The sequence below is a fragment of the Hippopotamus amphibius genome, chromosome 13 (genome assembly GCF_030028045.1).
Source record: "Hippopotamus amphibius kiboko isolate mHipAmp2 chromosome 13, mHipAmp2.hap2, whole genome shotgun sequence".
Taxonomy (NCBI): domain Eukaryota; kingdom Metazoa; phylum Chordata; class Mammalia; order Artiodactyla; family Hippopotamidae; genus Hippopotamus; species Hippopotamus amphibius.
Window position 1 is genome coordinate 43,120,249 of NC_080198.1, and position 12,456 is coordinate 43,132,704.

At 40.7% G+C, this 12,456-nt stretch overlaps 1 protein-coding gene across 3 annotated transcripts in view; it reads left to right on the top strand.

Annotated features, from left to right (window-relative positions):
- The window catches only part of MYRIP (myosin VIIA and Rab interacting protein), a 221,589-nt gene that overhangs the window by 17,235 nt on the left and 191,898 nt on the right, over positions 1-12,456 (top strand). The window lies entirely within an intron of this gene.

Below are 12,456 nucleotides of genomic sequence, written 5' to 3' on the forward strand. Positions count from 1 at the left end.
TAATAACAGTAACAATAAAACAACAGCCCTAGACAGTCTAGGACAGTCCATCAGAGAAACAACAGACTGAACGCTGTGGCTGGGACTGAGGCTGCTGCTGGAGAGGCTGTGTACTAATCCTGTCTCATTCTAGGGCCTGGAGGAGGCGCGGCTTAGGGCACGGATGTCTGCTCTTGGAACATCTGGCTTGAAGTACAGAGGGAGCTGGTTTAGGATTTGACTTTTTGTCACACATTTGAAAAGTATCTCTCATTTGGGAGTTTACTATTTCCATATATTTCATTTCCTCTTCTTTAAGATGTTATCTCTATTTCCTTGTCTTCCTTTAGCTTATTGAGGGCTATGATTGAGGCTATTTTCTATTCATGTACAGATTATATCTCTGAGTTTCAAAGTCATTTATTGAGTTTTAGACACTTGGTAGACATTTTGGATGATCTTTTTTTGGCACAGAATAGTTGGCATGTAGTAACAGCACTTGTGGCAGGACTTGGTGAGATGTGGCAAGAGTTCTTTTTGATAGGCTGCTCTCAGATCCAGTCAATCAACAAACAAATGCCACCAACCCACAAGTAACCTACAAGTGACAGCCGAGTGTGCCACTCATAACAAAGGACAAAGAAGACCGGTCCCCCCTTTAGATAATTAGAGGCCAGGCACCAGACCAGACCGCATGGCAGAGCCCAGCCTAGAAGGACTCTGTGTGTACTGGCCTTTACTGCCAAGAGCAATAAAGCCTGCCCCTCCTGCCAGATGCCATTTTGGGAAGGAGGAGGAAGATGGAAGGAGGTGCCCAGTGGGAGCTGAACTTTGACCTGCCTGAACATTTTCCAAGAGGAAAGAGTTTAATCAGGGAGTGGAAAGGCAGCTTTGAGTGATTTTTTCTGCTCTCCTCTCAACTTCAAGCTCCCACCTAGACCGCTGTCATGACTTCCAGGTCCTGCCTCTGTCCCTGTTCACCTCCATCCCAGCTTCCCACCACTACCTCGGAGATCCCAGGAAAGCACAAACGCTGTATCTCGGGTTGCTCGTCTGTTTAGGACCCTGCAGTGGCTCCCAGGGCCCGAGGGTGAAGTCCAAGCTCTTTAACACGGCTTCACAGACTGCCTCTGTATTGAGCGGTATGCAAGTTGCTAAGGGGAGCCTCTGCCTGTGCTCCTCTCTCAGGCTGGGTACCTGCCAACCCTCACCCCTCCGTAGGGCCCTGGACCAGGCAGGACCGACATCGGCAAGTCTCTCCATCTCTGGCTCCTGCCCTCCCTCTTTCCCGCGACCCAGGGGCAGTGACTCCCGGCCCGTTCCGCAGGTAGCCCTTACCACTCTGTGCCTGACTGTCCTTTATTGCCAGCTGTCCCAGCCTCTACTCAGTGAAGACGTGAACAAACAGTACTCATCCTGGGTCTTGAGATTAAGTCCCAACGTTCGTGACTTAGGGGAACCCTCTGAGGTTTGCATACTAAAAACCCAGGCTCCGCAGCTGTTATTTGCTTACACTGTAATTGTGCTGTTTACATATAAATTGATACTTCTAAGTAAGTACCTGATAATTTGCTCTCTTTGGAAGGTAAATATTCTCCTTTTCTCATCTACGTTAGTTGTCTTACTCCCTTTGTTTTGAGAAAAAATGGAACAGTAAATTTTAGCCTACTGTGTTTGATCACAAATTTGGAATTGAGGAAGTCTGAATTAATGAAGTTTTAATGTATATTTTTTCATAGTCTTATGTGGTCAAGTTCCAAATGCAGCCAGCTGCCAACTCTTATCTTGACACACTTTTATTACAGTCAGGAGAAATGTACCAGACTTTATATAACAGAGGGAGCAAAGAGCATCATTATCCAGTTGAAACTGAAGAGGAAATTCTCAGTGGGCTGAAGAGCTGTGTATTTTTATTGAGTGTTCATTAGCTGTCCTCTGTGCAGGGGATCAACATGAAAACACCCAGAGGAGGGGAAGCAGACAGAGAAAAAGCCCAAAAGGCAGGAGAGGCATCACAGGGCTTCCACTGTGACCAAAGTCTCAGGAAGCAAAAGCATGGGATTGTAGGCATTGCTCTAATTCAAGATGGCAGAGCAATGCATTGGGCTCCACTACAGACCTGTTAGTTTTGTCACTGCAGATAAGGTCAGAAAAATGCAATCAAGGTTTATAAACCAGCTCATTTGCCAGTAACGTTAGTAATATGCATACATGTCTGTACTAGCCAGAGTTTCCAGAAAGACAGAACCAACAGGATATGTGTGTCTATGTGTGTGTGTGTATGTATATATGTATAAAATAGAAAGATTTATTATAAGGAGTTGGATCACATGATTCAGTAGGCTCACAAATCCCAAGATATGCCGCTGGAGACCCAGGAGAGCCAGTGACATAGTTGCAGTCTGAGTTTGAAGCCTGAGAACCAGGAGAGCCAATGGTGTAATTTCAGTGTGAAGGCCCCCTTGTGAACTCTGCTGAGCATAGCTGGGGCTACTGGGAAGCACACAGTAAGAGTCTGGCAGCTGTGCACCTTTCAGTTTAGACCAGGTTTTCTCAACCTTGACATTATTGACATTTTGGACCAGATAATTCTCTGCTGCCGGGAGCTGTCCTGTGCATCACAGGATGTATAGTAAAAACCCCCGGCCTCTGCCCACTGGATGCCAGTGGCACACCCCCATTAGAAACAACTCAGAATTTCTCCAGACATAGCTGATCATCTCCTGGGAGGCAATATGATGCTCAGTGGAGAACCACTGGTTTAGTCTCCCGTTTTATTTCCCTTCCACCCACCTCGCCTGCTAACTCCATCCACTTTGCGCTCACGGTGCGTGTGTGCCCATCTAGTACCATCTGAAACAGCTCCCAATACCTGCTGCCAGCAGAGGCTGTGGAAGCAGCTCCCCCACTTTTACCATCCTTATTTCTGAAGAAGTTTCCACCAGGATCTAAGAGGTAGAAAATGCCATCACATCTCAAATGGTTGGGGATAATGAGATCTCCCCACCAATTTTCAACTTCTAGAACTGTTCTCATTTGCCGGAAATAAAATTATAGTGTCAATTCCATTTAATGGGGAAGGAAGGCTTGCCTAAAATAGGATGAGTGTGGAGCCTCCATGAGGTATCAGGAGGGTCAGTGGTTCAGATGGAGGTCACAGGGGCTATAGGAGTTGGTGCCTGGCAGTCTCAGGGCGATAGCATTCAGACTGTAGGAAGCCATGGGTTCCCAGTGCAGCTGGGCTTGGAGCTGATCTGGCTCCTCTGCAGTGCAAGGGTCCCTTCTAGAATTTCAGTCTGCAGAGCATGCCTGGGGACAGCCACTCATGGGCCAGAGTGTCCCTGTGGCAGAGGGACACTTTACTTTTTTTGTTTTTTCATTCATTTAGCAATCAAGATTGTTTTGGCTTCTCTTGGCCCCGACATCTCCATATGGATTTTTGGATCAACACGTCAGTTCTTGCCAAAAAGGAAGCTGGGATTTTGATAAGAATTGCATTGAATCTGTAGATCAGTCTTGAAAGTTCTGCTATCTTAACATTGTCTTCCAATCCATGGGATGTGTTTCCTGAGTTTAGTGTACATATCTTGAACCTGTGTTAAAATTATTCATAAGTATTTTATTTTTTTGATGCTATTGTAAGTAGAATTTTCTTAATTTCATTTTTTGAAGTTTTCATTTATAGTATATGGAAATATGATTGATATGTGTATACTGATCTCGTGTCTTGCAACCTTGCTGATTTCAGTTTTTGGGTTTTAATTGGCTTTGTGTATGTGTATTCCTTAGACTTTTCTATATATGAGATTATGTTTTCTCTGAATAGAGATATTCCCACTTTTCCTTCCCAATTTAGATGCTTTTTAGTTCTTTTTCCTGCCTATTTCCCTGGCTAGAACCTCCAGTGCAATACTGAATAGAAGTGGTAAAAGTGACAGTCTTATTGTGTTCATGACATTTGGGGGGAAAGCATGTATTCATTCACATTAAGTATGATGTTGGCTGTGAGTTTTTTGTAGACTTAATTCAAGAAAGCTCCCTTCTATTCCTAGTTTATTGAGTGTTTATGTCAGAAAGGGTATTGGATTTCATCAAATGCTTTTCTGTATTTATTAAGAAGGTTACGTAATCTTTGTCCTTTATTCTATTAATATGCTGTATTATATTAAGAGTTTCACGTGTTCAACCAACCTTGCATTCCTGGCATAAATTCCACTTTGTTATGGTGTACATAATCCTTTTTTGTGTGTTGCTGGATTTTGTTTGCTGATATTTTGTTGAGGATTTTTTCATCTATATTCATAACAGATATTGGTTTATAGTTTTATATCTTGTGATAGCCATGTCTGCTTTTGGTATCAGGATAATGCTGGCTTCTTAAAATGGGTTAAAAAGTGTTTTCTCCTATTCTATTTTGTAGGGAAGAGTTTTTGAAGGATTGGTGTTAATTTTTCTCTAAGTGTTTGATAAAATTCACCAGTGAAGCCACCTAGCCTTTCGCTTTCCTTTGTGGAAGCTTTTGATTACTAATTCAGTATCGTTACTAGTTATAGATCTATTCAGAATTTTTATTTCTTCTTGAGTCAGTTTTGGTAGGTTCTTTCTAGGATTTTTTTCATTTCATCTAGGTTATCTAATTTTCTGGCATATGGCTATTCACAGTATTCCTTTATAATCCTTATTATTTCTGTAAAGTCAGTATTGATGGCCCTCTTTCATTCCTAATTTTAGTAATTTGAATCTTATGTTTTTTTCTTGGTCAGTCTTGCCGAAGGGTTGTCAATTTTGTTAATCTTCTCAGAGATCTAACTTTGGGTTTTGTTGATTTCTCTCTTGTTTTTCTATTCTATTGATGTCCTCTCTTGTCTTTATTATTTCCTTCCTTCTGCTTACTTGGGTTCAGTTTGCTTTTCTTTTTTCTTTTTTTATAGTCTCTTAAGGTAGAAGATGTGGTTATTGATTTGTGATGCTTCCTTTTTTTCATAAATTTATTTATTTATTTATTGGGTGCATTGGGTCTTCACTGCTGCACATGGGCTTTCTCTAGTTTTGGTGAGCGAGGGCTACTCTTTATTGTGGTGCATGGGCTCCTCATTTTGGTGGCTTCTCTTGTTGCTAAGCATGGGCTCTAGGCACATGGGCTTCAGTAGTTGCAACACACGGGCTCAATAGTTGTGGCTCATGGGCTCCAGAGTGCAGGCTCAACAGTTGTGGCACATGGGCTTGGTTGTTCCATGGCACGTGGAATCTTCCTGGAGCAAGGATCAAACCCATGTCCCCTGCATTGGCAGGCGGATTCTTAACCACTGCACCACCTAGGAAGTCCTGATGCTTCCTTTTTAATATAGGTGTTTATAGCTGTAAATTTACCCCTAAGCACTGGTTTAGCTGCAACCCATAAGTTTTGGTATGTGTGTTTTCATTTTATTTATCTCAAAGTATTTTCTTATTTCTCTTGACCCCTTGGTTATTTAGAGTGCATTGTTTAATTTCCATATACATGTGAATTTCCCAAATTTCTTTCTGTTATTAATTTTTAATTTCCTTCCATTGTGGTTAGAGAAAATATTTTATATCATTCAATTCCTTTAAATGTATTGAGATTTACTTTACAGCCTAATATACGGTCTATCTGAAGAATATTCCACATGCATTTGAGAAGAATGTATGCTTTACCATCACGTGGAGTGTTCTGTAGTTGTCTGTTAGATCTAGGTAACTTATAATATGGCTTAAATTTTCTGTATCCTTGCGGATGTTTTGCTAGTTGCTATATCTATTATTGAAGGTTGAAATTGAAATCTCTATTATTGCTGAATTGTTGATTTCTTCCTTTAAGTTTGTCAGTCTTTGCTGCAAAGACTTCTAGCATTTCTTGTAAGGCAGGTCTGCTAGTGATAAAGTCTCTCTGTTTTTGCTTATCTAGAATGCCTTAATTGTGTTAATTTATCCTTCATTTTTGAAGGATAATTTTCTGGATACAGAATTCTTGCATAATAGTCCTTTCGTTTCAGTTCTTTGAGTATATCATCTCACTCACTACCTTCTGGCCTCCATGATTCCTAAGAAGTCAGCAGTTGATCTTATTGAGGATCCCTTGTGTGTGATGAGTCATTTTCTCTTGTTACTTTCGAGATTCTCTATTTTCTTTGGCTTTTGACTGTTTGACTATGATGTGTCTGGATGTGCATTCTTTGAATTTATCCTACCTAGAGTTTGTTGAGCTTCTTGGATGAGGAGATTAACACTTTTCATCAAATTTGGAAAGTTATCCACCATAATTTATTCAGTATTCTTCTGTTCCCTTTTTCTCACTCCTGTTAATATCATTCCCAGGAGATAGACTCTGACATCTGGTACAGGTCAGGTGACACCCCTAGTCCGATCAGCTGTGCCCTGGTGGTGTGACCATGTCTTCTCTGGGGCATTCCTGTGTACAGGTAAAGGATGAGTCTCAGAGAGGGGGATGTTCATGGCAGGGATTACACCCTTGAAGGTGAAGGCATGAAGGTCAGTAAGTCCTATAGCCCAGGCACCAGTTGCTCCAAGGAAGTCACAGTGAAAGTGCATCTTGGACCATTTGTGCTTTTTTTCTTTCCTTCCCAGACCAAGTTCTTTTCTTTTTTGACCCCCTGATAACAAGTGCCTTAAATGGGACAGCCCTAACATTTTGATTCCTTTGTAGGAATAACAATTTTTTTTTTAAGTTCTAGTCAAGATCTAGCCATGGTCAAAGAGGGACACCTCAACAGTATTTACCCTTTATTGCTTTGAGGACTTTGGATATTCCAAGTTAATCTCTTTACTTCTCTCTGTGTATTAGGTACATCGCCATCTCACACACACATACACACTGATTTATAAAGATCTCATTCACGCATTTGTCCCTGACCCACTTGTTCTAGGTTCCTTTCTGGAATGTCACTTGTGTAGACACTGATCTTTCATGATGAACCTCCCATTACGTGTGTATTTCATATTCTTGGAATGTCTGTTTTTTTCATTTGCAAGGTTTGGAATTAGTTTCCTATAGAAGTAACTATATCCTTCCTCTAGTTGTTCTAGCCAAGAATAGTGTAGACAATTCTACCTTTATTTTGGTTTTCTGTCTTTAAATTTGTATACATTTGCTTTCCTTTTTAAGTCATCAGTTTCTTCTAAGGCTCATATAACTCTGTAGCTTCTTACAATAATTGCATTAAAAACCCAGCTAAATCAATTCAGTAATTATATTAGAGTAGCTACTGGAGTTTGTCATCATGGGATGGACTTACGGCAATAATTCCCAAATAGTCATTTCTTTGGATGTGAAGAGGTGGCTATTATTAAAGAAAGAGGTATCTGCAGACAAATGCATTTGAGAAATACCGGGTTAAACAAAATCAGACTGGTTCTTCAGTGACAGACTTCTTAGAGGCTCTGATAAGCTTACATGCACTGTATATCCCCAAGAGGGCAATATATTTCGAGGCATTTCTCAAGTTTATTTCATCACAGAGCTCTCCTTTCTCAGAACGCTTGTGGGAACAGTGACCTGAGAAACACACGTTAGGGAAATGGTGATATAATTAAATCTTGAAGTTTATTAATTTCCTCATTATTAAATTTTAAAATGTATTCTCTCTGCTACCATGTTAGTTGAGTATAAACCAGAGAAATCTGGGAGCGAGAGCACAGGTCTGGAAGTCAGAGCATCTGAACCAGTTTTGTGTCTGGGAAATCACTTCCCTCTGGTCTTACACTCCTGAAATGAAAGAGTCATACCTGCGTGGCCTCTGACTCATGGACATTGAGGCTTTTCCAGCCCTAACGATGGTCTTTCTCCTGTTGCGCAGGGAATCTAATTGTGTTTACTGTAGAAAAGGGAAGAAGCTTTTACCATTTCCCAAAAAGGGTTTCTCATTATTCTCTGTCTTATCCATTTACAGCTACTTTATTTCTTTACAGAAACCATTTATCCCTCTTGAGTCCTGATCATTCTTTTTAGATTTGATATGATCAAAGTTGCCACCTCTGTCTTGTACTTACTGGGCATCTTAGAATCTCATTTGAAATTCTCAGGGACCAAGAGCCAGTGAAGTGAAGTGATGGGGGCAGACACGTCACTTTCTGGGAAACTCCAAAGTGCCATTATCACCTTTAATGGGGTGTTTTAAAGGAAGAAGTTGGTCTGCATTTTCTCTGTGCCATTTAATCTGTTTCTTCCTGTTCATCAGAAGACAAGAAGATGCCTATGAAGCTTCCCCTTTCCTGAGCAGCTCAGGGGTGGGGTCTTATTTCTCATTCACTTCCTCAGACCAGCAGGTACTCTAGGCTCTCTCCCCAGCCAGATCCTCTCTCTCCTCCACAGAGGTCATAGTCTGTTCTGTGTAGTTTTATCACATTTATTCCTAAAAATATATGTACTCTTTGGCTTTCTATGTTTTTGAACTTTATATAAAAGGAGTCACACTGTTTGCCTGCTGTACATGCATATACATGTGGCTTCTCTGTCTCAACAGCATGTTTTTAAGATTCATCCACGTGGAATATATCTTCGGGATGTTCTTTTTCACTACAGTAGAGTATTCCATTGGTAGGAAACACGTATACACTATTTGTTTATCCTTCTTCCTGTTAATGAATGTTTGGGGGTGGTTTACATGTTTTATTTATTTTGTTTTATTTTTTGCTATTTTGAATGCAACTGTTACTAATAGTCTTCTGTTAGGCTGAACTATGTGAAACAGGCATTTTTATAGCTTCCTATTTATTTCATATGATTCAACCCAGTTCCTTTCTGTTGGTGTGTATTTGCAAGATTATATCTGAGGAATATACCTAGGTGTGGCAGAGATGCTAATTCATAAGGTACATGCATCTTCAGCTTTGAAAATGATGCCTAATTGTGTTACAAAGGGACCATACCAGTTTGTACTCACTATGTCAAAACCGTCCCACCTCCTGTCAACACTCGATAAAGACAATTTTGGTGGGTGTGGAATATGGTTTTAATTGCCATTCTGTAACTACCAATGAAATTAAACATCTTTTTATATGCATATTTGCCATCTCTGTTTCTTCTTCTATATAAAAATGTGGACGTGACTTTGGAACTGGGTAAGGGTAGAGGGTGGAAGAGTTTTGAGGTGTATGTTAGAAAAAGCCTAGGTTGCCTTGAGGAGACTGTTGGTAGAAATTTGGATGTTAAGGTGATTATAGTGAGAACTTGGGAAGAAAAGAGGAGAGCTGTAGAGAAAGCGTCTCTCATGTTAGAGAACACATGTATCATCATGAACAGAATGTTGGTAGGAATATGAATGTTAGAGGTAACCTAGTGAGGTTTCAGCTGGAAATGAGGAAGATGTTATTGGAAACTGGAGGAAAGGTGTTCCTTGTTAAAAAGTGGCAGAGAATTTGGTCTAGTGTTCTAGTATTTTGTGGAAAGTAAAACTTGCAAGTGATGGTGAACTTAGATATTTAGCTGAGAATTCTAACAGAAATACTAAAGGCTGGCTGTCCTTGCTGCTATAATAAGATGTGAGAAGAGAGAGGTAAATTGAAGAAGGAATTGTTACACACAAGGAATTAGAACTTGAAGATTTGGAAAATTCTCAGCCTATCCATATTGCAAAAATGAGAAAGTCTGTCTGTAGAGAGCAACAAGGGTGTGGCTGGACAACCATTTGCTAAAGAGATTAGAGTGTGTCTCATGGATCCAGTCAACCATCGCAGCAGAAGCCAGGAATAGAGACGCGGTTATCCAGGACAGATCTGTAGAGGACCCTCTTGTATGATAGTGTGACCCCTCACCTCGAATTGCATTGGAAGCCAAAAACGTTTTTGAGAATTTATATCCACAGAAACACTGCCAGCCAGCTTAGGCAAAATAGAGACAGGACAAATGAGGGAAGGCTGCTGGACTTCCGAGAGTCTGTAGGGTGGGCCAGTAGAGCTACTTGGCTACAAACATGCATTATCCTTCAGGAAAAGGGAAGAATGATCCTGAAGACAAATCAGAGGGCAGGGGTGCCATGGTCACCATGGCCTGGGGCGGGGGGCTGTCCCTCCTCAGTTACCAAGGGCAGGCCAAGCTGCTGTTGGCTACACCAGGGCCAAGAGGGTAGGACAGCCACCCTGGTGGACTCAGAGGACAGGGCATGGAACCAAAGAGGACTACCCTTGAGCCTTAAACAAACAAAACAGAAACACACTCATAAATATAGAGAACAAACTGGTGGTGCCAGAGGGGGGCGGGGGGGACACATGAAATAGGTGAAGGGAATTAAGAGGTACAGAAATCCAATTATAAAGTAAATAACTCACGGGGATGTAAAGTACACATGGGGATAAAAAAATTAAAAATAAACAAATAAATAATAGATTATGCATGGAAAAAAGTACACATAGGGAATACAGTCAATAATATTGTAACAGCTTTGTATGGTGAAGGATGGTAACTGGACTTATTGTGGTGATTATTTCATAGTGTATAAAAATATCAAATTACTATGTGGTACAGCTGAAACTAACATAGTATTGTATGTCAAGTATAACTTTTTTAAATAAGTTTATTTTTATTTATTTTATTTTTGGCTGCTTTGGGTCTTCATTGCTGCTTCTCTGGTTGTGGCAAGCAGGGTCTACTCTTTGTTGTGGTGCGCGGGCTTCTCATTGTGGTGGCTTTTCTTGTTGCAGAGCACAGGCTCTAGGCATGTGGGCTTCAGTAGTTGTGGCACTTGGGCTCAGTAGTCGTGGCACACGGGCTTAGTTGCTCCACGGCATGTGGGATCTTCCCGGACCAGAGAACGAACCTGTGTCCCCCCCTGCATTGGCAGGTGGATTCTTAACCACTGTACCACCAGGGAAGTCCCACGTATGTCAATAACAATAAAAAAAATCTAGTGGAATTTGCCCATCTTTCAGACTTGCTTGAGACCTAAGACTTCTTTCTCCTTTCCAATTTCTCCCTGCTAGAATGGAATGTCTATCCACTGCCTGCCCCACTATTCTATTTTGGTAGCAGTTAACTTGTCTGGTTCACAGGTTCACAATGGGAAAGGAATTTTGCCTCAGGATGAATGATACCTCAAGTCTTACCTATAGCTAATTTAGATGATAATAAGGTGAGATTTTGGACTTGGAGTTGATGCGAGCATAGGTTAGGACTGTTGTGGCTGTTGGGATGGGGTGAATGTAATTTACATGTGAGAAGGACATGATATCTGGGGGTGGGGGTGGGGGCAAAGGGTGAAGTGTTACAAGTTGAGTTGTGTCTCCCGACAAATTCACATGTTGGAGTCCTAACGCCAGTACCTCAGATTGTGACTATATTTGGAGATAGACTATTTAAAGAGGCAGTTAGGTTAAAATGAGGGTATTTAGGGTGGACCCTATCCAATATAATTGGTGTCCTTATAAGAAGGAAAAATTAGACATAGATGTGCATGGAAGGAAGACCATGTGAAAACACAGGGAAAAGATGGCCATCTATAAGCCAAGAAGAGAGGCTTCAGGAGAAGTCAACTCTGCCGACATCTTGCTCTCAGACTTCTAGCCTTCAGGACTGTGAGCAAATACATTTCTGTTATTTAAGCCACCTAGTCTGTGGTGCTTGTTACAGCAGCCCTGCCCAGCTAATACACCTACCTGTATTCCAACACCACTCTGTCTCAATTAATGCAGCTTTATAATAAAGACATTCAATATTGAGTAGAGGCTGTAAGAGTGGTCATTCTTGCCTTTCTCCTGATCTTAGGGGGAAACAGTCCTTCGTTGAATATGATGTTAACTGTAGGTTTTTATTTTCTAAATGCCTTTTAGATGATCGAGGAAGTATCTTCTAGTCTTAGTTTTCAGAGGGTTTCTATCCTGAATGGGCCTTGAAGTTTGTCAGGTGCTTTTCCTGCATCTATTGAAATGATTGGATGATTTTTTCCCTTTTATTCTGTTAATGTGGTGGGTTACTCTGATTGATTTTTGAATGCTAAAACCACCTTGCATTGCTTAGATAAAATTCACTGGGTCATGTTATATAATAATGCTTTTGAAATCTTGCTGCATTGGTTCCACTAATATTTGTTGAGAATGTTTGCATTTATGTTTGTGCTGCCCTTCAGTTCTGGGCAGTTTTTTTGGAACTATTCATTTGACTTTATCCCTGGGTGCAGCCATTCATTAAAAATGATTTTTTAAAAATATAGTTTCCCATAATTTTTAGGTATTCATGCTGGGAGGTATGTCTTTGAAATATCATCTTTTCTAGTTCTGAGAAAATGTCTAAAAAGATTTTAACATGGATTTTTTTTGCAGGGTAGAGTTTATTGATTTCTAGTTTATATTTCACAGTCATGTGATAAAAACTTCAGGGGATATAGTATATATAGGATTTTTTTTTTACAGTTTTATTTATTTATTTGGCCTTACCATGTGGCTTGTGGGACCTTAGTTCCTCAACCAGGGATTGAACCTGGGCCCCCAGCAGTGAAAGCCTGGAAT